This window comes from Pongo abelii, chromosome 15, assembly GCF_028885655.2.
Source record: "Pongo abelii isolate AG06213 chromosome 15, NHGRI_mPonAbe1-v2.0_pri, whole genome shotgun sequence".
NCBI classification, from domain to species: domain Eukaryota; kingdom Metazoa; phylum Chordata; class Mammalia; order Primates; family Hominidae; genus Pongo; species Pongo abelii.
Window position 1 is genome coordinate 85,693,969 of NC_072000.2, and position 24,265 is coordinate 85,718,233.

General features: G+C 45.3%; 1 protein-coding gene and 1 long non-coding RNA gene across 9 annotated transcripts in view; both read right to left on the minus strand.

The window, feature by feature from the left end:
- Window positions 1–9,236, minus strand: part of STON2 (stonin 2) — a 168,435-nt gene extending 159,199 nt beyond the window's left edge. For 7 of the 8 annotated variants that reach the window (XM_024231938.3, XM_054530334.2, XM_054530336.2 and 4 more), the window contains exon 1: window positions 9,104–9,191. The gene's annotated coding sequence lies outside the window, so the exon portion shown is untranslated. Of the gene's footprint in view, window positions 1–9,103 lie in introns of all 8 variants that reach the window. The other variant, XM_054530331.2, reaches the window with a different exon arrangement.
- A 5,530-nt stretch (window positions 9,237–14,766) lies between these two features.
- On the minus strand, window positions 14,767–24,007 carry LOC103892395 (uncharacterized). The gene is made up of 3 exons (XR_008513443.2): window positions 23,584–24,007; window positions 15,064–15,218; window positions 14,767–14,973 (listed from the first exon to the last, which is right to left on the minus strand). It is a non-coding gene; the product is annotated as an uncharacterized LOC103892395 (long non-coding RNA).
- Window positions 24,008–24,265: the final 258 nt, after the last annotated feature.

The following is a 24,265-nucleotide window of genomic DNA, read 5'->3' on the forward strand; positions in this document are numbered from 1 at the left end:
ACAGCTGGAGGAGCTGGCTCTGTTGCAGACTGCACAGCCCCGCCTATGCCAATTAGGTTGATGGGTGGTGACTGAGAAACATGCTGGATTCACTCAAATAGATCCTCACTCCCTAACTCACCAACTTTTTAGACATCATAACAAAAAGAATAAGGATAAGATAGGGAAAAAAAGAGAAAAAAGTGTGCTTTGACTGCCCTGCTGATACTGTGAACTGACCCTGCAAAAACAAAAGCAGTTTTCCTCCTACTAGGCATCTCCCAGGGTGTGGCGAGAGTACATGGATAGCCCCTGTTAACTCTTTAGAGCACATTTCCTTTTGCTTCCAGATACTACAGTGACTCAGGGCATAGCTTCTAGATCTAAGAGATTAAGAGAGGTAGGTTTAAAGCCCAGCTCCATTACAACCTTTGACAAAGTACTTAGCTCCAGCCTCTGTCTGTCTCATGTAATGCTACTCCTCATGTAATGCTACTCCTTGGATGAGATACTACTCCTCCTGCCCTTACAGCATTGAGGTGCAAATTCAGTAAGATAACATGGTATAACCACTCAGCAGAAGACATAAAACTCAATGCATGATAGCTATTGATAGTGTGTTTGATAATTTCAGCAATGATAAAAGTTTTCCACCCTTCAACTGTTCAAAGTCTGAAGTGGAGGGAAATGTAGGGACACGGAATGATTTAGAAAAAAATGAATATTTTACGTTTGGCAAGGATGGGGAAAAACACAAAGTATATTTTTGACAGCTCTGAGTTCACATAATAGACAACATTTAAACAACATATAACTGGATACGTCTACCAAATATGGATCACCCCAGCCTTATCCACTTAACCATGGCATTATCATTATTCTCTTTTAAAAGCTTAAGACAAATGGGCCAGGCATGGTGGCTCACGCCTGTAATCCCAGCACTTTAGGAGGCTGAGGCAGGTGGGCTGCTTGAGGCTAGAAGTTCGAGACCAGCCAGGCCAACATGGCAAAACCCCGTCTCTACTGAAAATACAAAAATTAGCCAGGCATGGTGGCACACACCTGTAGTCCTAGCTACTGGGGAAGGAGAGACACGAGAATCGCTTGAACCCAGGAGGTGGAGGCTGCAGTGAGCTGAGATCCTGCCACTGCACTCCAGCCTGGGTGACACAATGATACTCCTCTCAAAAAAAAACAGAAACAAAAACCAAAAAAACTTAAGACAAATGTTTTCCGTTTCTAAGGTAAATAGTGAAATAAAGTCTGTTTTCATTTAAAGTATCCCATTTGGTTTTTCTAAACCAGTTAGCTAACTTCAAAGGGCAGCCAATGGAAGGACTATCAAGCTGGCAACGGTCTAGTGTCTAACTTCAAAGTTCAGGTAGATAGAAAGCCACTGATGGTCCCACTATACTTCTCGGCATTTGGCATGAAAAATGTTTGAGAATGCCCTTTCATTCAGATGGTGTGTTTGCATGGACACACTAAACACTAAAATGGTACCTTCTTTCAATGAAAGAAGCACTAAAATGGTACCTTCTTTCAATGAAAGCCAGGGAGAAGCCTGAAAGAGAAGCGTACAATGATCTCACCCCAAGCTTAAAATTAACAAGGACCCTTTGGGGTCACAGCTGAGAGCCCCCATAGGGCATAATATGGGTAGGAGAAATCCTATCTAAATGACAGGAGCCCTAGTGTCATCTTAGTGTCATTCTTAGTGTCAGCATCCCTATGGAGATATGAAGTGACTTAAGCTAGACACTGCCAAATGTCAGGGGAAGCAGGGTCAGTTATTACAGAAGCACCAGGGGATTTCTGCATGACTTTCAACAAGTCATTTGACTTTTCCAGGTTAGATTGCAAGTGGAGTAGGACCAACTGCCTGCAAGTTTGACAGAGTTTATAATAGGATTAGATTTTATTTATATAGACATTTGACATCCTTAGCTCCAAAGTGCTTTCCTATTAACACAATGAACATGTTAAGAGGGCCAAATCAGAGTTCAGTGTTATTCATCTACTAATAAATCACTGAATGGCTTCATTTGTAGGAGGTTATGCAGCCATTCAGATTAAATAGTGCTTTTGATAATTTAGGCAAAGATTAAATAGTCCGATGGCAGTCAAGAAAGGATAGCTTTAAGAAGTCATCTAGGCCGGGCACGGTGGTTCACACCTGTAATCCCAGCACTTTGGGAGGCCGAGGCAGGCGGATCACGAAGTCAGGAGTCAAGACCATCCTGGCTAACACGGTGAAACCCCATCTCTACTAAAAATACAAAAAATTAGCCGGGCGTGGTGGCGGGCGCCTGTAGTCCCAGCTACTCGGGAGGCTGAGGCAGGAGAATGGCGTGAACCCGGGAGGCGGAGGTTGCAGTGAGCCGAGATTGTGCCACTGCACTCCAGCCTGGGTGACAGAGCGAGACTCTGTGTCAAAAAAAAAAAAAAAGAAGTCATCTAGGCCGGGCACGGTGGCTTACGCCTGTAATCCCAACACTTTGGGAGGCCGAGGCAGGTGGATCACCTGAGGTCAGAAGTTCGAGACCAGCCTGGCCAACATGGTGAAACCCCGTCTCTACTAAAAATACAAAAAATTAGCTGGGCGTGGTGGTGGGCGCCTGTAATCCCCGCTGAGGAAGGAGAATTACTTGAACCCGGGAGGCAGAGGTTGCAGTGAGCTGAGATCACGCCACTGCACTCCAGCCTGGATGACAGAGCAAGACTCTGTCTCAAAAAAAAAAAAAAAAAGAAAAAAGAAGTCTCTAGCTCCGACTTCCCTTCTCTCCCACTTGACCCCTTTACTTCAGATACAGTAGTCCAGTGAATGGACCTGAAAAGACTTGTGGACCAGTGCAGGGGCACAGTTCACTTAGACCCATTCCTTCCCTAAAGACTACAGTTCCCACCTTGCTAAATCCTACTTCTCCATCCAGCCTGGAGAAGCTGCTCCTCCCTGAACCTTCCCAGCCCAGCACAATCTGGGAAAGACTTGCTGTCTGAATTCACAGCACTTGATAGCCCACTGGATTATTTGCCTACTGTTGGTCTCGCTGTGGTTTAACTATCATTGATTTTATATAAATATTATGTCTTTTCTCTCTCAGCATAGAGGCTGTGTCAGAGACTGAGCATAATACTTCTCTGAATTCCTCATACGTTTTCCTCAAAGCCTTGCACTCAGCAGATGGTCAATAATACCATTCAAATGAACATAACTCCCAAAGGTTTCACTGAGCCATTAGCAATCTGCAAAGCGGCTTCACACTCCTCACTGTGATGAAACATCACAAGGAACACTGACCACCCCTTGCCACTTAGTGAGGCCACTTCAGGGCACCAGTCCAAGTTAGTAGGCAGCCAACTGGGGTGACAAAGGTTGTACACTCTGAATGAAAAATTCAAGTTTCAATCCTGCCCTACTATTATCTATCTATAGAATTTTGGCCAACTGTTTCTATCTTTGTTACTGCATTTCAGAAAGAGAGCGATAACACTGAAGTCTACCTCCTGAAAGTGCTAGAGATGTGAAAATATATATATATGATATATAAGCATTTCTTTAATACAACTAGATAATAGGAGATAACACTTTTCTATGATTTGATACTTAACATTTCTTAAATACCAAATTGCTGGGTAAATGTTATCCAGTGGGGATGGCAGCACCTTCTAATGAATTGTTCAGCATTTTAAATCCCCCTGGCTGGTTTAAGTGTCCCTTCTCTCACTGGCTCTCAGAGTTACATCTGCAGTTTTCTTTGCTGCACCTTTTGAAATTTTAGGCGAGGTTTCCTGGAAACCTGAGCTGGAGGGAACTGTGGTAGTTCCCCATAGAGCAGACCGAGTGAAGGCAGTACCAAGGCCACAGCTGCACAAGGGGGAAAAACTGCTGGCTCTCCAAAATGACCTGGAGAGGGAAACAGCTGGCTTCAGGCCTCCAGGACAGAGGTTATAGTTCTAAGCTTTCTCATCCACCTCTGGGAAGGTACACAAAATCCCGGGGGAGTTTCTCCTGTTTCAGAAAGCACACCTTCAAGGTATGACTTGCCTCTCAAATCTCAACTGGAACAAGGATCTTTTCAAATCTCACTCACTTCATTTTATAATATGAGCTCATCATAATATTTCTTATTTTATACACATTTAACATGCATATAGAAGGCCGGATGCAGTGGCCCACACCTGTAATCCTAGCACTTTGAGAGGCTGAAGCAGGCAGATCACTTGCGGTCAGGAGTTTGAGACCAGCCTGGCCAACATAGTAAAACCTCATCTCTACTAAAAATAGAAAAATTACCCGTGACCAGGCACGGTGGCTCGCGCCTGTAATCCCAGCACTTTGGGAGGCCAAGGTGGGCACATTACCTGAGATCAAGAGTTCAAGACCAGCCTGACCAACATGGCAAAACTCTGTCTCTACTAAAAATACAAAATTAGCCAGGCATAGTGGCGCATTCCTGTAATCCCAGCTACTAAGGAGGCTGAGGCAGGAGAATTGCTTGAACCCGGGAGCCGGAGGTTGCAGTAAGCCAAGATTGCGCACTGCACTCTAGGCTGGGCAACAACAGCGAAACTCTGTCTCGAAAAAAAAAAAAAAAATTAGCTGGGCGTGGTGGTGAGTACCTGTAATCCCAGCTACTTGGGAGACTGAGGCAGGAGAATCTCTTGAACCTGGGAGGTAGAGGTTGCAGCGAGCTTAGATCACACCACTGCACTAAAGCCTGGGGGACAAGAGCAAAACTCTATCTCAAAAAAATAAAATGCATATAGAATTTCTAGAATTTTCTATTCATACCCCAGTGGATAATTCTGCACTCATCCTACCTTGAAACAAATATTCTAATCTGGTAGCCAGCACTTAGAATGGTGATCCTAGAAGTATTTCATGCATTTACATGCTCTCTGTCACGTGCTGGCAAACCACTGGTTTATTGGGACCCTAGGTAGAGTTCAAATTTGTGCCATGCTTACGAATGAGAAAAACTATAGCAAAAAAAAAAAAACAAAAAAAAAACACTCTCACTGTGTTTTATTTCCTGTGTCGCGTTATACACCCCAACATATTTGCTCCTTTACGTCCATTTCTGGCATGCCCTGTTGTTACAGGAGTGATGAGTCACGGTTGGGGGGAATTGTAGTAACTTGCTCCATCTCATAGTATAAGCCAAACCATGGACAATCTTGGGTTCTCAGGGGGTTATTTATCTTGGGGGTGGGTGCCGATCACAATCTGTATGACCACATGGCACAGATGTTTAATTATGATGGTGACCTCAAGTAAAGCAAGCAATTTCTTCGTCTGACTATATGAAAATTCAGCCAAATGTCCACCCAGTGGGAAAGCTCAGCTCCAGAAGAAATTATAGCTGGAATGACAAGAAGTGTGATGGATCAGGACTGGAATATGTGGACAGGCCTGAGTGAGAGGTCTGGAGCCAGACAAAAGGGTGTGTGCTAGATGACAGGAGGGGAAGTCTGGGCAAAATTACAAAGGGATGGGACATAGCAGCACTTGCATACTTCTTCTCTGGATCCAAGCTTTTCATTTCCTCACTATGAGCACTGCATCTGCAATTTAATATACACCTAGAGACTCAGCTACTCTTACAGAGCCTACTGCTCATGGCCAGAGCCAGCCTTCGGCAAAACTGCTGCATGGAGAATGCTGAGACCTTCCAGCTCTTTTCCTTCTTCCATTGGACTCTTCCATTCAGGTATTTATCTCAATCACATCTTAATGTCTCCCCTTAGTTTAGTGGTTTTCGAAGTATGGGACCAGCGGCATCAGTATCCCCTGAGCACTTGTCAGAAATACTCATTTCCAGGCCCCAGGCCAGACTGACTGATTCAGGAACTCAGGGGGCCAGGCCCAGCAATCTGCATTTTCTCAGTCCCTCCAGGTGATTCGGATGCACACTAAAGTTTGAGATCCACTGCTTCAGGTGATATAAAATAACAACTTCAAGATGAGAGAGCATGTGCATTTTAAGAGAGAACTTGTGAAGAAGGCAAGCTGCTCAAGAGCCAACTAAATCAGTTTCTAGCAGTGGAATTTGAAGTCATGTAACAGATGGTGAGAGAGAGACTGGAGGCCACCGTATTTGCCCTGGCCCTCATCACCTCTTGCTTTTTAGCTCACCTATTTCAATCTTCTCTCCACCTGGCCACTAGAAATGTGTGTTCAGCAGGAAAATCCCACCCTGTCAAAGCCCAGCTCAAAACTCTTCAGTGGCTGCTCCCTGCCAATGGATAAAGTCCCAATCCCCTGGCACCCGACCCAGGGTCCTTCATCATCTGCCACTGGGCCACCTCCTGACCTTGCTTCCTTCTGCACTTTTCCTCCCGCTCAGCCATACCTCGCTGTCTGCAGCTGGTTTAGACCTCCCCATACCACGGACAGCAGACTCTGCCATGTAAGTTACCTTGACCAACGGCATGAGAGCTGAAGTGACGGCTGCTACTTCTGAGCAGACTTTAGATGCGATCATTTTGTTCTATCATGTCCTTTTTCCTTTGTCATAAATAAGATCCACATTGTTCCAGAGAGAGACTGTTTCTTAAGCCTCAGTGGGTCCCGGAATGATGACAAATGAGGGGTAGAACTATGCCTGACTTACACTGGACATGCAGCATGAGAGGGAACTAAATCTTGGCTGCTGTAAATTACTGAGATTTGGGGGTTACTTGTTATTTATCGTTAAGCTGACTGTAACAGTACTTTTGATCGCTTCTCTCAGTCTGGAATGTCTTCTCTTCTCTGCTCTACCTTGTTTCCAATCCCACCTCACCCCTGCCTGCACAAGAGACTTGCTCATCATTTTGCACTCAGTTCAAGTTTACCCCTCGGTCAAGCTTTTTGTGTCTTTCCCAGGTATAACTTTTAAGATCTTCTCTGGATGCTACAGACCTGTAACCACGTCCCTGGAACTGTGCCACGGCACCTCCATTCATTAGTACTATCCTTAGAACAACCTCTAAGAAAAAATAATAATAAAATTAAAAATTCAACAACTCATTTTATAAAACAGAAGCCTGACTCAGAAAAACAAAGCAATTTGTTGAAGTTTCCCAGAGTCAGTCACAGTCTGAGATCTCACGAGGTGGGAGTCTGGCTCTGAACTCAGGAGTCTTTGCCCCGCCCAACACATCTCTCTTACTCCCCCCAGCAGCAAGCGTTCAGATCCTCCCACGCCACTAGAGAGAGTAAAAGTCCTCTTATCAACAACTGAAAGGGCTGCCATGCTAATCTGAGACTTGAAAGATTGCATCTGGAAGTGGGCTTCTTACCCCCTGAGAAGATAAGCATTTCCTCTAAGTCAATGTATTCATTCTAAGGCTCCTGGCAAAAGCACAAGAGACCCTAGAAGAACTGGGGCATTTTGTTTGCATCCTTTCCCCAGGTCCTAGCCTATGGGTTGGGGGGTAGGGGGTAGTATGGTGTGGTAAGACAGATTCCCACCGACATCACCCTAGAGAAGCTTTGAGAAGGTTTTTTGGATTCGTCACAGAGTAGGAGGCAACTAAGCAGAGGGTTCAGAACTCGAAGCAGGTCTGCTACATGTCGATATTTTAAGTTTTAAAAAGAAAAATAAAGGGGCCAATTATTTGACTTTTCAGATTAACCAAGAAAATAAAAGTGACATAGTGACAAAGAATTAAACCAGACCACCCAGGTCAGGCATAGGAAAAAAACACCTAAAAGTAGCAACTGCAATTTTAGGTTTCTATGAGCCACTGGCATTTTTGTTGTGTGGTTGAGTTTTTTTTTCTCTCTCTCTCTTTCTCCCTCCCTCTCTTTTTAATTTTACCTTTTCGTTTAAGGGAGGAGTAAAAAGTATAAAACTTTCAAATACTTCCCCCAAATCAGCCATGCTAATGAAAGGTGAACATTGTTAACAAAGTACCATGATATTATTTTCACACAATATTCATACCAATTTTTTCAAAGGTCACAAAGCTTTTCTCAGTTACTAGTTGGAATGCATTTATCTCTCTCACCATTCCAGTGGATCGGTTTTTTACCGCCCCCGAAAAGGATATGCTACCTTTAAAGATACCATCAGTCTCATTAATAATAGCATTTTTTTCCTTTCAAATGTAGAAAGCTGTTCAGAGCTGCAAACGGTTGCTAGGCCAGTTTGGACACGTCTGATTTACTCTTTAAAAGCCCATCCACTCCGTATAATAAATAATAAGAGCCGGTATTTGTTGAGTGCTTAGCGCTGTGCTCGGTGTTTTTCACGCACTGGCTCATATAATCCTCAAAACAACGCTATCAGACCGGTGCAATCATTATCGCCACCTTACAGATCAGGAGAGGGGGGCACAGAGAGTAAGAAGGACCTGCCCAAGGGGGAAACCGGGAGCGTCGGGAGAGGCGGGGAGGCAGGCAAAGGCCAGGAGCTGCACAAAAGCACAGTTAATGATTCACTCACAGCCCTCAGGCAGCTCCTTCCAGTAGGGGTTGTACCAGAACACACGGACGCGCACACACACACACGCACGAATGCACACACACGCACACGCGCGCGCACACACGCACTCTCATCTTCAACTCTTCATCCCAGCGAGAGGCGGGTGTCCGACAAATTGCTTGGCAACGCGCAGAGGAAACTCCATCCGAGCCCCACGTCCAGGCCGCCTCTGGGCGCTGTCCAGCGGGCAGAGCGCCTGAGGCCAGGCTGGGGTCCTGCCTCCCGACACTCCGAAGGTGGGGCGCGGCGCCAAGGCCGGGGTTTCAGGCGAGGGGAGTGTAGGGGAAGCACCGTCCCCAGGGACACCTGTTGTCGCCTCCCCACTCGTGCCGATGAAGACATCCTGGGCGTCCCAATCTCGAAGACACCCGTCGGCCAGAAGTGTCTGTGTATGGGGCCAGGGGTCGCAGCAGTCCTCCTCCACCCCCACCTGCCTTAAGCAGAGTCCCCTCGTCCTCTCCCACCCCGGGACGCCCGCGGCTGGTGGAAACGCCGCGCCTCCGCGTGGCTCGACCGGGCAGGCTCGGGGGCGCCAGGGGGCACCGCAGCGCTAGGACCTCGCGGCCGGCCCGCCCCCCGCCCGCTCCACCTGCGGGGCCCCTCTTGGGGGGCGCTCTCGCCCTTCTGCTGCGGGGCGTGGGTGCAGTTACCTGCGCCGCGGTCCGCAGGGTCCCCGGCGTCCGCCGGAAGGTCGCCGCGGCAAAGCCGGCTTCTCTGGCCGCAAGATACCCACCCGGCCGCGCTGCTCCCGCCACGCTCCCTCCCGGCCGCAGCGCCTACGCCTGCTCCAGACTCTCGGGCTCGCTCTGCGCCCTCCGGCTCCCGGCGCCGCTCCCGCCGTTCCTGATTGGCCGCGGCGCGCTCCCGAGCCGTGCCATGATTGGGCAGCCGGGGAGCCGGGGCGGGGGGGACTGGCCGGGCGCCGCCGGGATCTGCTGGCCAAGCTTCCCGCGCCGCAGCCTTGCTTTCCCGCGGCTCCCGGGGCCCCAACCAGACGCCGAAGTCGGGATCCTTCCCCTCTGCGCCTAGTGGGGCCGGCCGTCCAGGCACGAGGCAACACGGAAAGCATCGATTCGAGCGACATGGAAATGGCGTGGAATGGGGAGCGCATGGGAGTCCCACCGGCTCCGCCTGCGGGCTGGTAGTTGAGACCTCCTAGGAGCGGGAATCGTGGCTCAACTAGCCTCACTCCTGTACGTTCATTTATTGATACTTTTGACTCTACAAAGGGCGTAGGCTCAGGACAGTGGCTTGTAAACAGCGGGCGCCAAATAGTTCTGTGGACTCATATCGGACTCTACACACAACCTCTCAGTGGTCCTACCTGAGCTCTCAAAGGGAGAGCAACTTGTTTAAGGTCTTAATCACGCCAACAAATTATTAAAAACACCGTGCTAGGTGTTTAGGGGGAAAAAAGATAAAAATGGTGAGATCTTCGATTATGGGGAAGTTCATACCTAGCTGGAGAGATGAGGCTGGATAGTGATAATGACCCTACCGTTTTTATGGTGCATATTATTTACTAGGCACTATTCCAAACGCTTTACATTTATTAATTCAGAAATACAGAAAGAGGCTGTCATAAGAACATCCATATGCCCCGTGAACATGTGGACAAGTGACACCAGTTTTTAGTCTGGAGAGATTTTCATTGAAAGACACACCAGCAGTCACTCCACACTGTGGAGGAGAGGCACTGGTTAGAACCGAGGGCGAACAGGGAATTGAAATTGTTCTGTCCTCCGTCTCTTCTCCCATCTGCCCTGAATCTTTCTAAGGAATAAAAACAAACCATAAATCTGGGTGCCACCAGACCTTTGTTCTGTTACTCATAAAACACCCCCTCTAAACACCCAGATAGGAAATGAGTAGAAATAAGTAACACAACGGACCTTTGGCTTGGTGGCACTACCTTGAAAGCAAGTATGTAGCCATTTTTCTACAGACATTTCCCCCTTGTTTATTATCCTATGTTGACAGAACGCCTTCAGTGAGAAATTTGGCTTAGGAGAGAAGTAAAGACTCAAGGATTTAACAGTTTCACCCACTCTGAACAGTCTTGACCCTTACCCTAGGGTGAGCTTACAGTCATTTACTTTGAGGAGCCCAAGACCCCAAGAGGAAATTACCTCTGTTTTCTCCAGTTTATATCAAATGGACAAACAGTTGATTCACTTCAATTTTTTTTTTTTTTTTTTAGCCGGAGTCTCGCTCTGTCGCCCAGGCTGGAGTGCAGTGGCACGATCTTGGCTCTCTGCAACCTCTGCCTCCCGGGTTCAAGCTATACTCATGCCTCAGCCTCCTGAGTAGCTGGGATTACAGGCACGTGCCACCACGCCCAGCTAATTTTTGTATTTTTAGTAGAGACGGGGTTTCACCATGTTGGCCAGGCTGTCTCAAACTCCTGGCGTCAAGTGATCCGCCCGCCTCAGCCTCCCAAAGTGCTCGGATTACAGGCGTAAGCCACCGTGCCGGGCCTCAGTTGATTCACTTTATATTGAATAGGTGGATACGCATGGGTTGAACCTCACCTGGGAGGAACACTAGACAGAGAACAGCATGGTGTGGACTGTGTGAGGAGAGTTCTTTCATGGGCATCCCTCTCCAAGCATCAGAAGCACATGGAGACATCAGCCCATAATTCAGGTTGCTCGCTTTCCATAGCTGTGGCTTCTGCCAAAACAGAAGTTCCATTTGGATTGGTCAAACTATCACTCCAACGAAGAAGGACTGTTTCAGCCAGAGAAGCAAGCTGACCCAAGATGGTTTGTCAAACTGCTCAACCCTCATCACATCACCATAAACTCAGCCCGGAGATGACAAGTGAAAGAAGGATGGCAAATGAAGGAAGAGTGACAAGTGAAAGAAGAACCTGAATTCTACTTCCATTACCTTGGAATCTTACTGGGGCCAGGAACTGCTTATGTCTTGGTCTGTTCTCTGTCTGTAGCAAAATGCTTTATTTAGTTCGCCCCCATATCACATTTCTTCCCTGGTGACTACTGCTTAATGCTCAAAACTCAGATATTCTTTCCTCTGTGAAGCCTTCACTCATTCTCCCAGGCTGAGCTGTGAACCCCTTGCCTGTCTTATATTCCCGTAACATCAATAAGCAACAGCATTCTAGTGATCTGCTCAAATGGCCATCTTTCTAACTAGCAGACTGTGCATTACTTAGCGATGTGTCCTCAATCAATGTATCCCCAATTAAGTAGGTACTTAATAAACATGAAGTGACTGATGAAAACCCCTGACAGGCTAATAGGGTGGTATTAAGGAGACTAGGGCCACACCCTATCCTGGTCTTCAACAGGGCATTCTTCAGTTCCAGACTGGAAGGACATTTGGTGTGGAGCAAAGCAATCATCCATCCAATCCAACAGTAAATAGATAGTTTCTGTATGTCAAGCACTGTCAGGTCAAGAGAAGAATAAGCTCTTCCTTAAATGAACACAAGGTGAAGTGGTGCAGTTAATTTACAAGGCAGTTTTGCAATTTCTCCAAAAGTTAAACATAAGAGTTACCATATGACCCAGTAATTCCATTCCTTGATATACACCCAAGAGAACTGAAAGCATCTGCCCACCCAAAACTTGTGCACAAATGTTCATAGCATCATTATTCATAATAGCTGAAGGTAGAAACCACCCAAACGCCCGTCAATTAATGATAGATAAACAAAATGTATTAAATAGTACAGAAGGTCCTCCAATAACGTTGTTTCATTAGGATGTTGATGAGAAAAAAAAGATCAACTCCCAGCTGAAAGTTTGCATGTTCTCCCCACATCTGCATGGGTTTTCTCCAGGTACTCCAGTTTCCTTTTGCATTCCAAAGATGTGTACGTTGGGTTCATTGGCATGTCTAAATTGTCCCAGAATGAGTGTGTGTGTGTGTGTGTGTGTGTGTGTGTGTGAGAGAGAGAGAAAGAGAGAGAGAGAGGCTTGCGATGGAATGATGTCCTGTTTGGGACTGGTTCCCTGTTGGTGTGCTGAGCTGCCAGATGGGTTCCCATCACCTGAGACCTTGAACTGGAGTAATGGGGCAAATAATTATCTTACTTGTTTTTATTAATCTTTTAAAAGTGTACATATAGCTCACATTTATTTCCACCTTTAATATTAGAAGGGTTTTTGCTCTTTATTTAGCAGTTTGGTGATGTTTTTGTGACCAGAAATGTGCTGTAGGAACTTAATTCTTGTTTATGTGAATTCTCTTATGGGAAAATTGGGGTTTTTTATACATTGTTTTGCTTAAAGGTTGCCGTTTCGAGAACCTATCAATGACAATAAGTGAGAACTTACTGTATATCCATATAATGGAATATTATTCAGGCATGAAATAAATGAGGTACTGATAAAAGGCAAAATATGGATAACTCTGGAAAACATCATGCTATGTGAAAGAAGCCAGAAACAAAAGGCCACACACTGTATGATTCTATTTACATGAAATATTCAGAATAGGCAAATCCATAGACAGAGAGCAGATTAGTGGTTGCCGGGGGAAATGAGGAGTGACTGCTTAATGGCTATGAACTTTCTTTTTGGGGTGATGAAAATGTTCTGTAATTAGTGGTTATGGTTATGCAACTTTGTGAATATGCTAAAAACCTCTGAATTGTTAAAGAAAATTCACTGCATGCTCTCTGAGAATACATGCATTCTGAAAGTGTGGAAACCATCAGTAATGGACGTGTTGGTTAAATCCTAAGGTATAGTAGCTAAAAGTGAAAAGAACTTTTCTAAGCCTGTGAAAAGCAGTTAAATGTGGCTCCCACCTTCAGCATCCCAGAGAGGATTTACTCTTTAGATCTGCGTTATTCAGTTGAATCTTCTAAGATGATGGAAATGTTCTTTATCTGAGCTATTTAATATGGAAGCCACTAGGCATGTGTGGCTATTGGACACTTGAAATGTGATTAGTGCAATTTGAAGAACTGAATTTTACATTGTGTTGAAATTTAAATATCCACATGTGGTTAGAGGCTACCAATACGGCAGTGCAGCTTTTGCTGGATTGGAGGACTAGCGCCATTTTAGTCGGCAGTTTGGAAGAATACTGGTGGTCATGGGTGTGGGAAAATCTATGTCTTTATGTCTCACAACCCAAATCAACCCTGTGTGCACTAGAAACCCTTCATAAGATCTCACAGCTCCCACCTTTCTCCTCTCTATAAACTCTTAATAAACTTCAGTCCATAAGAGAGGGTTTAGTTTTGTCTTTATGGCAAGGTACTTCTTCCACCCCACACATATTTATGGGCCAGGCATTTTTTGGAACGTGCTAGGAACAGGAAGGATTGTAGACAATGACAGCCAAATTCTAAAGCGTTGGTCTTGAGAAAAGTGAGAGGAAAAAGGTACAAGAGAAATTCATTACAAAGACCTGGCCATTTCCCTCCTTCCCTCCAACACCCCACTCTCAGACACACACAGACACACACTCCAACACTCAGACACACACACACACACACACACACACACACACTTCCAAGTAGGAAATCTTGCTAGTAAGATGCTGAAGTGGTACTGAAGAATCTTTATTTAGATTTCCTGTTTGCAACTCAAGCTCCGTAACATCCTAACTCGTCCAATACATCCTCTATTCATATTGATCTTTTCCATCTATGAACTTTCACTGAACTTGAAATCAATAACATGGAATGTAATTTCTTTTGTTTTTTTGTTTTGTTTTTTCTTTGAGACGGAGTCTCGCTCTGTTGCCCAGGCTGGAGTGCAATGGTGCAATCTCAGCTCACTGCAACCTCCACCTCCCAGGTTCATGCCATTCTCCTGCGTCAGCCTCCCGAGTAGCTGGGACTACAGGCGCCCACCACTACACCAGGCTAATTTTTTGTATTTTTAGTACAGAAGGGGTTTGACTGCGTTAGCCAGGATGGTCTCGATCTCCTGACCTCATGATCCACCCGCCTGGGCCTCCCAAAGTGTTGGGATTACAGGCATGAGCCACCCGGCCCAGCTGGAATGTAATGGCTTTCCAAGTGTTCTTCTAAATGTGGTGTCCTCACTGCAAGATTCATTTGTTGCACAAGTATTTATTGGACTCATACCTATTTTGTGCCAGAACAGTCTCAAGGGGTGTGGATAAAAAGGATGAAAGACAGAGTCACTGGACAACTCAGAGCCTGATGAGGAGGCACACAAAGAAACCTTTCTACCACAGCAGCTCTGCTTAGATGTGTAGGAAGGTTTGCTGAAAGCGCAGGGCAAGGAGCTGCCAAGGAGACACAGAAAAATCAGGGAAGGCTTCTCAGAGGAAGTGATATTTGAGGAATTTGAAGGATAAATACAAATTTCAAGTTGTTTTTATTTAATTTACCTTTATTGTGCACTTTCAAAAGTTAGATTTAAGGTAGCTTTTCAGGAGAAGTTTTAGGACCTAATGTTGGAAAGAATGCATTAACCTCAGGGTCTATTTCAACGTCTGTGACAATGTTTTGCATTGCTGATGAGATTCTTAGCTGGACAGTCACTCTTGCTGCCCTCCAGACTTATTCCTGAGAGGAAAACAAAATTAATAGAAGATAAGTCTTTCTGATATCAAGGAGTTTAAAATCTCTCATGTGCTGTTGCAGTATCCTTCTTACCGGTTTCTTGGGGGCTTATTTTCTTCTAATCCAATGTATCCCAAATTTCAGTCATTTATGTCCCGTTGTCACCATTCTTACCATTTCCATGTATCATCTGCATGATTATGTACTTAATTGCTTCTCTGAATTGGCTTTCATTTTGCTCAGTTTTCCTAGAAAGGATTTTTGATATCATTATCATCAATGAAAAACCAGTGTCATTTGCCATAAAGAGATCATTAAGCATAAAAATCACACAATAAAAACAAAACTACATTATTTAATCTTGGCTGGATATTGTTGGTTGCTGAAGGTTCTGAGTTTGAGGCCCTGCTCTTTCTTTGATGAAAAGGGAGGTTACCAAGTCTTGGAGAGACATGAAACACATACAGGCACCAAATGGATCATTTCTCCTCAAGTTAATCAAACAGACTACAAGAGAATTTTAAAGATAATAACTCTCTCACTATATGAGCCAATGAAATTCAATTTCCGTTATGCATACCACTTAGAACCAGCTCTTGCACCAAATAAAATCAGTTTGTCCTGGGTACCACACTTGTAAACATTGCTCTGATCCCTCCCTCTCATAGCGATTGGAATGATCTAATACATAAATATCATCATTTCTCTCTCCTATTAAAATTCCCTCAATGGCTCTTTATTACTTATGGGAAAAATCTTAGTTCCTTATGATGAGATACAAGATCCTCCTATGTTAGCCTTAGCCTACTTCTCCATCCTTAACTCCTGTCATCCTCCTCTTTAACTTCTCATTCCACCAATGGTGATCTATTTGTGGTTCCCAGAACGTACCATATACCATCACGTTTCTGTGCCTTTGAACATACTCTTCCCTTTACCCAGTGTGCTATTCATCAACTAGTCATCCTTATCATCTTCCATTTCTCTTCTCTGCTTATTTGTATTTATCTGCCTAATACCATATGCATACCACCAACAATAACTACAGTATAACAGCATTCCTGTGGAAACACCTGCCCCTTTCTTCTGGGGGATCCTCCTCCACTGTCTCCAAGCACATGATTTTAGCAGGAACTGACAAGTTCTCATATGACTTCATATTCCTGACCACAGCTGGTTGTCCTACATGTGGGCAACCTAACCAAGGTGAACCGATCAGATTTCCTGAGAATTTCATACCAAGAACAGCACATTGGAGTTACTCTTTCTCTGTTTTAAGATGCAGAGAGAAACCGAGGCAAGTAAAGTAGACATTCTCTACTCCAGGGGTCTCCATCCCCCAGGCTGCAGACTAGTACTGGTCCGTGGCCTGTTAGGAAATGGGCCACTCAGCAGGAGGTGAGCAGCAGCAGGTGAGTGAGAATTATTGCCTGAGCTCCACCTCCTGTCAGATCAGTGGTTTAGATTCTCATAGGAGGGCTACCCCTATTGTGAACTGTGCGTGCGAGGGATCTAGGTTGTGTGTTCCTTATGAGAGTCTAATGCCTGATGATCTGAGATGGAACAGTTTCATCCTGAAACCACCCCCCTTTCCCCCACCCCTGCTACCATGGAAAAAATTGTCTTCCAAGAAACCAGTCCCTGGTGCCAAAAAGGTTGGGGACCACTGCTCTAATCCACTTGTGCTGAAGACCCGCTATTTCCTTGCCCTTCCTTCCTTTAGGTCATTCAGCTTTTCCTTTTATTTTGTGAAAGCGATTCCAGTATCCTTACAATTAAGTCTCTTTTTCTTAAACTAGTTTGAGTTGAGTTTCTGTCACTTGCACCCAAGTGTCCTAATACATTCCTAATTGTCCTTGAGGTCCCAATAAATGCTACTCCTTTATGAAGGCTTCCCTGACTCCCCCAATCTCACAAAGGTGCCCCTTCTCTTATGCCATCCTGCATTTTGTCACACCAGACCCCCTTTTTAGCAATTGTCTTGGTGATCTTGACATTTTTGTCTGGGGAATAGTGTGTGCTGTCCCTGTCACCTATTTTGAGTATTTCATTAATCACCCTGATGGGAAGCGGGATTTAAAGCACAACAACCCATTAACATTATGCTTTCAGAGAAGTCAACATGTACCAAGAAAAAGTTTTGTTTAACTATTATTAGCTTCTCCACTGTGAATAATTTTTTTAAAACTAAGCTTAATCTTTAAAAGGACTTCAAGGATCTACCAACCACAAGGAGTTCTTCTCTCCTGCCCTTTCAGGACAGAATTAGAAATGTAGAGGCTTATGACCATGATCCCACAAATAGCAACCACCAGGACAGAGGCAGCACCTGGAGATGAGGGCAGAAACTGACGAGCACATGGAAGGGAGGGTCAGAGAAAAAGGGAGATCTAAGAGAAAAGAAACCCTGGGAGTCCTACCTGCCACCGAATCTCTCTGAATTAAAAGACAACTTCATAAAAAAGTAAATAATGTCTTCCACCATCCATGAATTTACATCTGTGATCATACTTAGCTAAATAACATTGAATTCTTTTAGGAAATTGATTGAACCTTTGTACCCTCTCAGGTGTTACTAGCATGACACAGAAGTCACATCTGTTTGCACATTTATCTCATGTCTAGACTGGAAACTTTTTTAGAAAAGAGATTCTTCCAATCTTTGAGATGTTGTTGAGCATCTCACATAGGACCCAGCACTTAGCCCACCCTTGAGCTGGACTTTGACGATTTTAGCCTATATTTTGTAGGAATGCTTTCCAGCTGCAAGTATCAGAATTACCAGCTGTAGTAACTCACAGAGTAAAGACATTTCATTATCTGACCTGAACAGTCTGGACATTAGAAGTCCCGGAGTATGTTGTTTAATAATGGCAAAAGGGGCCAGGCATGGTGGCTCATGCCTGTAATCCCAAAACTTTGGGAGGCCGAGGCAGGTGGATCACTTGAGGTCAGGAGTTTGAGACCAGCCTGGCCAACATGGTGAAACCTGTCTCTACTAAAAATACAAAAATTAGCCGGGCATGGTGACAAGCACCTGTAATCCCAGCTACTTGGGAGAATCACTTGAACCTGGAAGATGGAGGTTGCAGTGAGCAGACATCGTGCCACTGCACTCCAGTCTGGGTGACAGAGCAAGAGTCCGTCTCAAATAAATAAAAATAAAATAAAATAAAACAAATAATAATAATGGCAAAAGGACCCTGGCTCTTTCTAGTCTCTATCCTAGGCTTTTTGTCTCTTTATCTTAGGTTTGTTGCCTTGTGATTGCAAAATGGCTGCCACAGCTCCAGGTATCTCATCTTTAGAAAGCTTATTTAAGGAAGGAAGAAAGTGATCTGGGCTGGAAAAGAGGCTTTTTTTTTTTTAATATCAGGGAGGAAAGTCTTTCTAAAACACCTCCTCCCAACCTGGTAAATTCTCACTTATATCTCAGTGGCTAGGACTGAATCACATGGCCATGCCTAGTTGCAAGAGAGACGGGAAAACTAATTTAGTATCTGAATTTTCCAGCCTCAGGAATGAAAAGTAGGTGTATTACTGGCAATCCTGCCCTTAAACCAGACAAATGGAGCCCTGGGCCAGGATCCAGGCCTCATGGGTTCTACACTTTGCGACACCAGCTGGGGCTGACAGTGCTAGCTGGGTGGGTGACCCTGAGCCTGGATCAAGACCCAAATGCAACGTCCTCACTTCTGTTCCCATTTCTTCACCTCAGAGCACTCTTCACCCATTATCACCCATGTGGAGTTGACCAGAGACCCCGAGGAACTCTTGGATTCCTATCTATGGGAACTTTTTGGTATCTTGTGGCTGGATTCTTCATCCAGGAGGACCGCCTGGAGTATGGATTGCCTCACTGGCCTGTGAATTATTTCTTTCGTTAGATCGCACAAGATTGAGCTGCCAGAATCATGCTGGGGTGCAGATTTGGGGTGATTCTCACTCACATCACACACAGGATGAGTTCGGGGCTCTGAACAATTGATAGTTCTCTGTTCCCTGCTAACCTTCCGTGTGAGCTGCATGTGTGGGCCCATGCCCTGGTTTTAACTGGCTATATTTCAAATGCAAGGCCACCTCTGGACCTGAGGGCAGCTGGGTTGGGGGAGACATCCTTTACCCTGTGCTGGGACCCAAGGCAGTTACCCTCTACCCCGTGGGCGCCCCACCAGTTCCCTAGGGACAGTCATACCTATTTCCGTCCAGGGCTTTCCAGGCCATCACCCCACGTTGCCAATAAGCCCTTCTGGTCCATGTACCCTCTCACTTCTGATCAATGGGGTGAGATAATTCTCTTGTTGGTCAGTCTTAATCTTTGTGGAAAGGGATACACATTCCTTGCATGAATGAAATTACTCTTTTTTTTTTTTTTTTTTTTTTTTTTTTAAAGAGACAGGGTCTCATTCTGTTTCCCGGGCTGGAGTGCAGTAGTGCCGTCATAGCTCACTGCAATCTCGAATGCTGGGCTCAAGCAATCCTCCCGCCTCAAGCCCTTTGAGTGGCTGGGATTATAAGTGTGTGTCACCACAGCTGGCTACTTTTTAGTTTATTTGTAGAGACAGGGTCTCACTATGTTGCCCAGGGTGGTGTCCAAGTCCTGGCCTTCAGCGATCCTCTTGTCTCAGCCTCCCAGGGATTACAGGTGTGAGCCACTGTGGCTGGCCCGAGACTGCTCTTCCTGTTTGTTCTATTGTCCCCACCAGTGGCAGTGTATGGAAGGCAGAGGTTTAGCCAACAACCAGAGAGCACCCTCTGGGAATGCAGTGGTTAGAACCTAAAGATCTCTAAAGATCTCTCGAGCTTGTTGGAAGGGGTGTTGTTCTTGATAGGGTTGCTGGGAGATTCAAATGAGATTGTGCACGAGAGAATCCTCTGCAATCTACACTGTTACACACAGATATTAGTTATTTTATTCCCATTTGACAGACAAGAAAACCAGAACAGAGGAAAGTTAAACTCCTCCCATGACAGAAAGGCCCCATGGGAGTGCTGCTGGGAAGGGAAGCTCTGGTTTCAGATGACCTGGGATGGCTCACTCAGCTCTGCCAGCTCCTAGCTGGGCCATCCTGGGTCAGTTTCTGAGCCCTAGTTCCATAGTTACTAAGTGGGGAGAACAATCCACCTATGTCGGAGGGTTTTGGTGAGCATTAAGTGTGCCTGGAACTTGATAAATATTAGCAGGTACTCAACAAATATTAACTGCTATTATTATTTTATTACACAGATATTTGTAGGAGAGCCACAGGTCTCCTGGGCCACAGCCCTGCTGTGCACTAGAAATGAGTTATGAAAAAGTATTTCCAAAATGAGATTGCCAGAGGCTGCAGCAGTATGTTAGATTGCTTGGCATTGGAGAGGCAGTATAGCAGATGGGAAACATTACAGACTTGGGAGCCAGGAGGCCTGGATTTGGATCCTGACTCAGTCACTTAATCATTAAATCATTTAACAGGTCTTTGGCAAGTTACTTAGCCTCTCTGTGCCTCGGTTTCTTCATTTCTGAAATGGGGATATTAGCACCCACCTTATAGGTTTTTATGAGGATTGAATGAGTTAATGTACATCAAGTGTTTAGGACAGTGCCTGGGTCATACTGTTAGGAATTATTGGATGCTATGAATTTTATTATTTTGAATTCATTTAAAATTCAAAACAAACTTTGCTCTTAAAAATCCCAATTGGTGGGCTTGGCGTGGTGGCTCACACCTGTAATCCCAGCACTTTGAGAGGCTGAGGCAGGTGGATCCTCTGAGGTCAGGAGTTCGAGACCAGCATGACCAACATGGTAAAACCCCATCTCTACTAAAAATACAAAATGAGCCGGCCACGGTAGTGCATGCCTGTAATCCCAGCTACTTGGGAGGCTGAGGCAGGAGAATTGCTTGAACCTGGGAGGCAGAGATTGTAGTGAGCCAAAATCGTGCCATTGCCCTCCAGCCTGGGCAAAAAGAGCGAAACTCTGTCTCAAAAAAAATAAAATGGAATGCAATGAAATGAAATAAAATAAAAATAAAAAAAATAATTCCAATTGGCTTTTATTTCAGGAAACCTGCATTTTAGTGATTCAGAAAAAAAAAAAAAAAGAAAAGAAAAAAAGGTAGGCACAAAGATATACTTCTGTCTTTGTACCTTTGCTTGTGTTGTTCCCTTTGCCTGAAATCCTTCCTCTTAGACCCATAAAACTACCACATATTGTCCACTCTTCCAGAGGCAAGGACTCATTCTATCACACTCTTGTCCCTCAAGCAAGATCCATGTCTCCTTTTTACTTATCTGTGTAATTCTTGACATGTTCAATAAATGTTTCTCGAATGGAAAGGTGAAAGAAAGTAAGGGACATTATTTTCAATTCTTGCAGTTTGCGAATGCAACATTGTAGTTCATAGTGGACTAATGTCCTCCTTCTCAGAGAATGAAGGGATTGGCAGAGTGACTTGGGGAGATGGTGCCAGTCTGAACAGTAGGAGGGAAAAACACAAAGAATAACAAATAGCCCAGTCTTTCACTAAAAGGGGCTCCATCCTCCGACACCATGTTTTCCTGGACTGGGGAGAAGTAGTAGCATAGACTGACCCAGAGGGGAGCTGTGGACTCAGGACAACCTCTGTATGATTCCAATTCTATCATCCAATGGCTGTTTAACCCTAGAACCAAACATCTCTGAGCCTGTTTTCTTGCCTGTAAAATGAGGGTAATACCAGCCCCAAAGTGTACCTTTGATGATGAAATGAGATAATAGTGCAATGCCTGGCACTTAGGGAATGCTTAATTAATGTTTTTTTTTTAAATGAATGAAGAGGGCTTTTAAAGAAAGTGCTATTGTTGAGGGAGACTGCTATCCTTGAAAGCACAGCATTGCTTGATGCTATGCACTGTTTGTCGCAGATCAGTGATTGATTCTCCAATCATCACGGGGCCACCTCCTCAGACTCTCAGTCCAGAGTTGAACCACAACCAACAAGTCTGGGAGGCAGGATTTGGCAACCTCCTTCCCAAACCCTTCTCCTCTCCAGCTGGCACAAAAACACTCCACATTTGCAGCTTCCACAGCAATTACGAGAACCTACACCCTTTTATTGTTTGACTTTCCCTAGCGATGGAGCAATCACATGATTTTCACAGGAAAAACAACTCTGGGATCGGAGACAGTCTGGACTGAGCCATGAACTTTCTGGTCCCTGTGTCTGAGTTCCCAGAGAGAAAAGACATTTGATGCTGGCAGGATGAGGGCTGAGCTGGACAAAAAACACAGCCAGCACATGCTCATAGCAGGCTGGCCAACTGAGCAGGTTGCATTTCAGGATTAAAAACAGTAATGATCCTAACAAAATAGAAGCTCATATATATACTGAGTGCTAAGTACCAGGTACAGACGTCGTCAAGCTGAATCATCACCACAATCCAAGACGAAGATTTTATTATCTTCATTACATCAAGGGGCAGAAGTCAAGGGCTTAGATAGCATTTCACCCCTTTTGCACTCCCCAGAGCCTACGTGTTTATCCTCCAGCTCCATGTCTACCTACAGCAGCAGCGCTTCCAAGCTCTTTGCACACAAATCTCCTGGGGATCTTGGAATGCAGATTCTGAGATTCTGCACTTCTAACGAGCTTCCAGGGAATGCTGCTGGTCCAGGGCCTTTAGTTGCAAGGGTTGGACCGGTGGTCTCAACCTTGGTTGCACATTGGACTCACCTGAAAGCTTTCCACATACTGATGCCTTGGCCGCATCCTGGAGAGTCTGATTTTGTTGGTCTGGGGTGCAGCTCTGGCACAGCATTTCTAAAGCCCTCCCGTTAAAGGAATATGCAGCCAGGGCTGAGACCACAGTTCTGGAGGGAGGTAATATCTGCAGGTTCTTGAGGATATTTCGTTACCCTGAGCTCCCCTTTCCCAACCACAGGGACATCCATGGCTGGGCTTCAAGGACGCCCTTGAAGAGGCCTCTCCCAGAAAACTCCAAGCCCACGAAAAGGCCAGAGCCACCACCTGTTTCCTTGAAATAGTTAGCAGCTGTGCTGGGTGACCTCATAGCTCTGGCTCTGCCTCAGGCGAAGCTGCGATCTGGAAAGCCCTCCTCCCAAGTCGGGGCTCCCCTTGTGTTGGGGGCAGAGGGGGAAGAGCCGCAGCTCAGGAGGAGCTGCAGGTTGACGGTAGAGCCCATCTGGGGCTAGTGGGAAGAATGAGGGTGCAGGGTGGGGGCACCCCAAGGGGCTTCACAATGGGCAGTCCCTGGGCTGTGACGCCATGGCTGTGAGCGCAGCTGACTGCCTCACCCCGGCTTCCTCCATTGCTCACCCTCCCCAAACACTTGGGAACCGATGAAATCATGAGGGGTTTCTTGTCCCCCTCCTGTAAGTGATGCATAAACAAACAAACATTGAAGTATCTAAGTAAAAATGCAAAGCCCATTTCTTTTTCCCCGTTTCCAAGAGGCAATCACCTATAGCAGCTGGGCTTATATCCTTCTAAATCTTTTCTATACATTAATATGTGTATTTCTACACACAAACATACATATGCAATCCTGTTTTATAAACAAAAATGCATCATAGAATATAAGTGCAAACACTATCTTGCATATTTTTTCCATGCAGTTATATATACTTACCAATTGTTTTAGTGTCTGGAAACTTGTCTGGAAATCAGAATCTCTCAGGGGTGCTTTTTAAACGTCGAGATTGACAGGTCTCACTTCAAACCTGCTGAATGAGAATTTCTCAGGGAGGCACCTGGGGAAGTCTGTGTGTGTGTGTGTGTGTGTGTGTATACAATGTGTGTGTGCATGGAGAGAGAGAGAGAGAGAAACAGGGTCTTGTTCTGTTCCCAAGGCTGGAGTGCAGTGGCACAATCGTAGCTCACTGCAGCCTCAATCTCCTGGGCTCAAGTGATCCTCCCACCTCAGCCTCCCATGTAGCTGAAACTACAGGCATGCGCCCCCACACCTGGCTGTTTTTAAGTTTTTTGTAGAGACAGGGTTTTGCTATGTTGCCCAGGCTGGTTTCAAACTCCTGGCTTTAAGTGATCCTCTGACCTTGGCCTCCCAAAGTGCTGGGATTACAAGCATGAGCCACCATACCTGGCACATATTGATATTTTTAATAAGTGTCTCAGGTGATTCTTATGGGAAATATCTTGCCTTTTTAATGCCTGTACATTTCCCATGGATGTACTATCATTTATTAACCAGTTCCTTTCTGTTGAACATTTAGTTTGTTTTCAGCTTTTTTCTTCATGCTACAAACAATACTACAAACATACACGCATCGTACAGATCCCCATGTGTGTTTCTG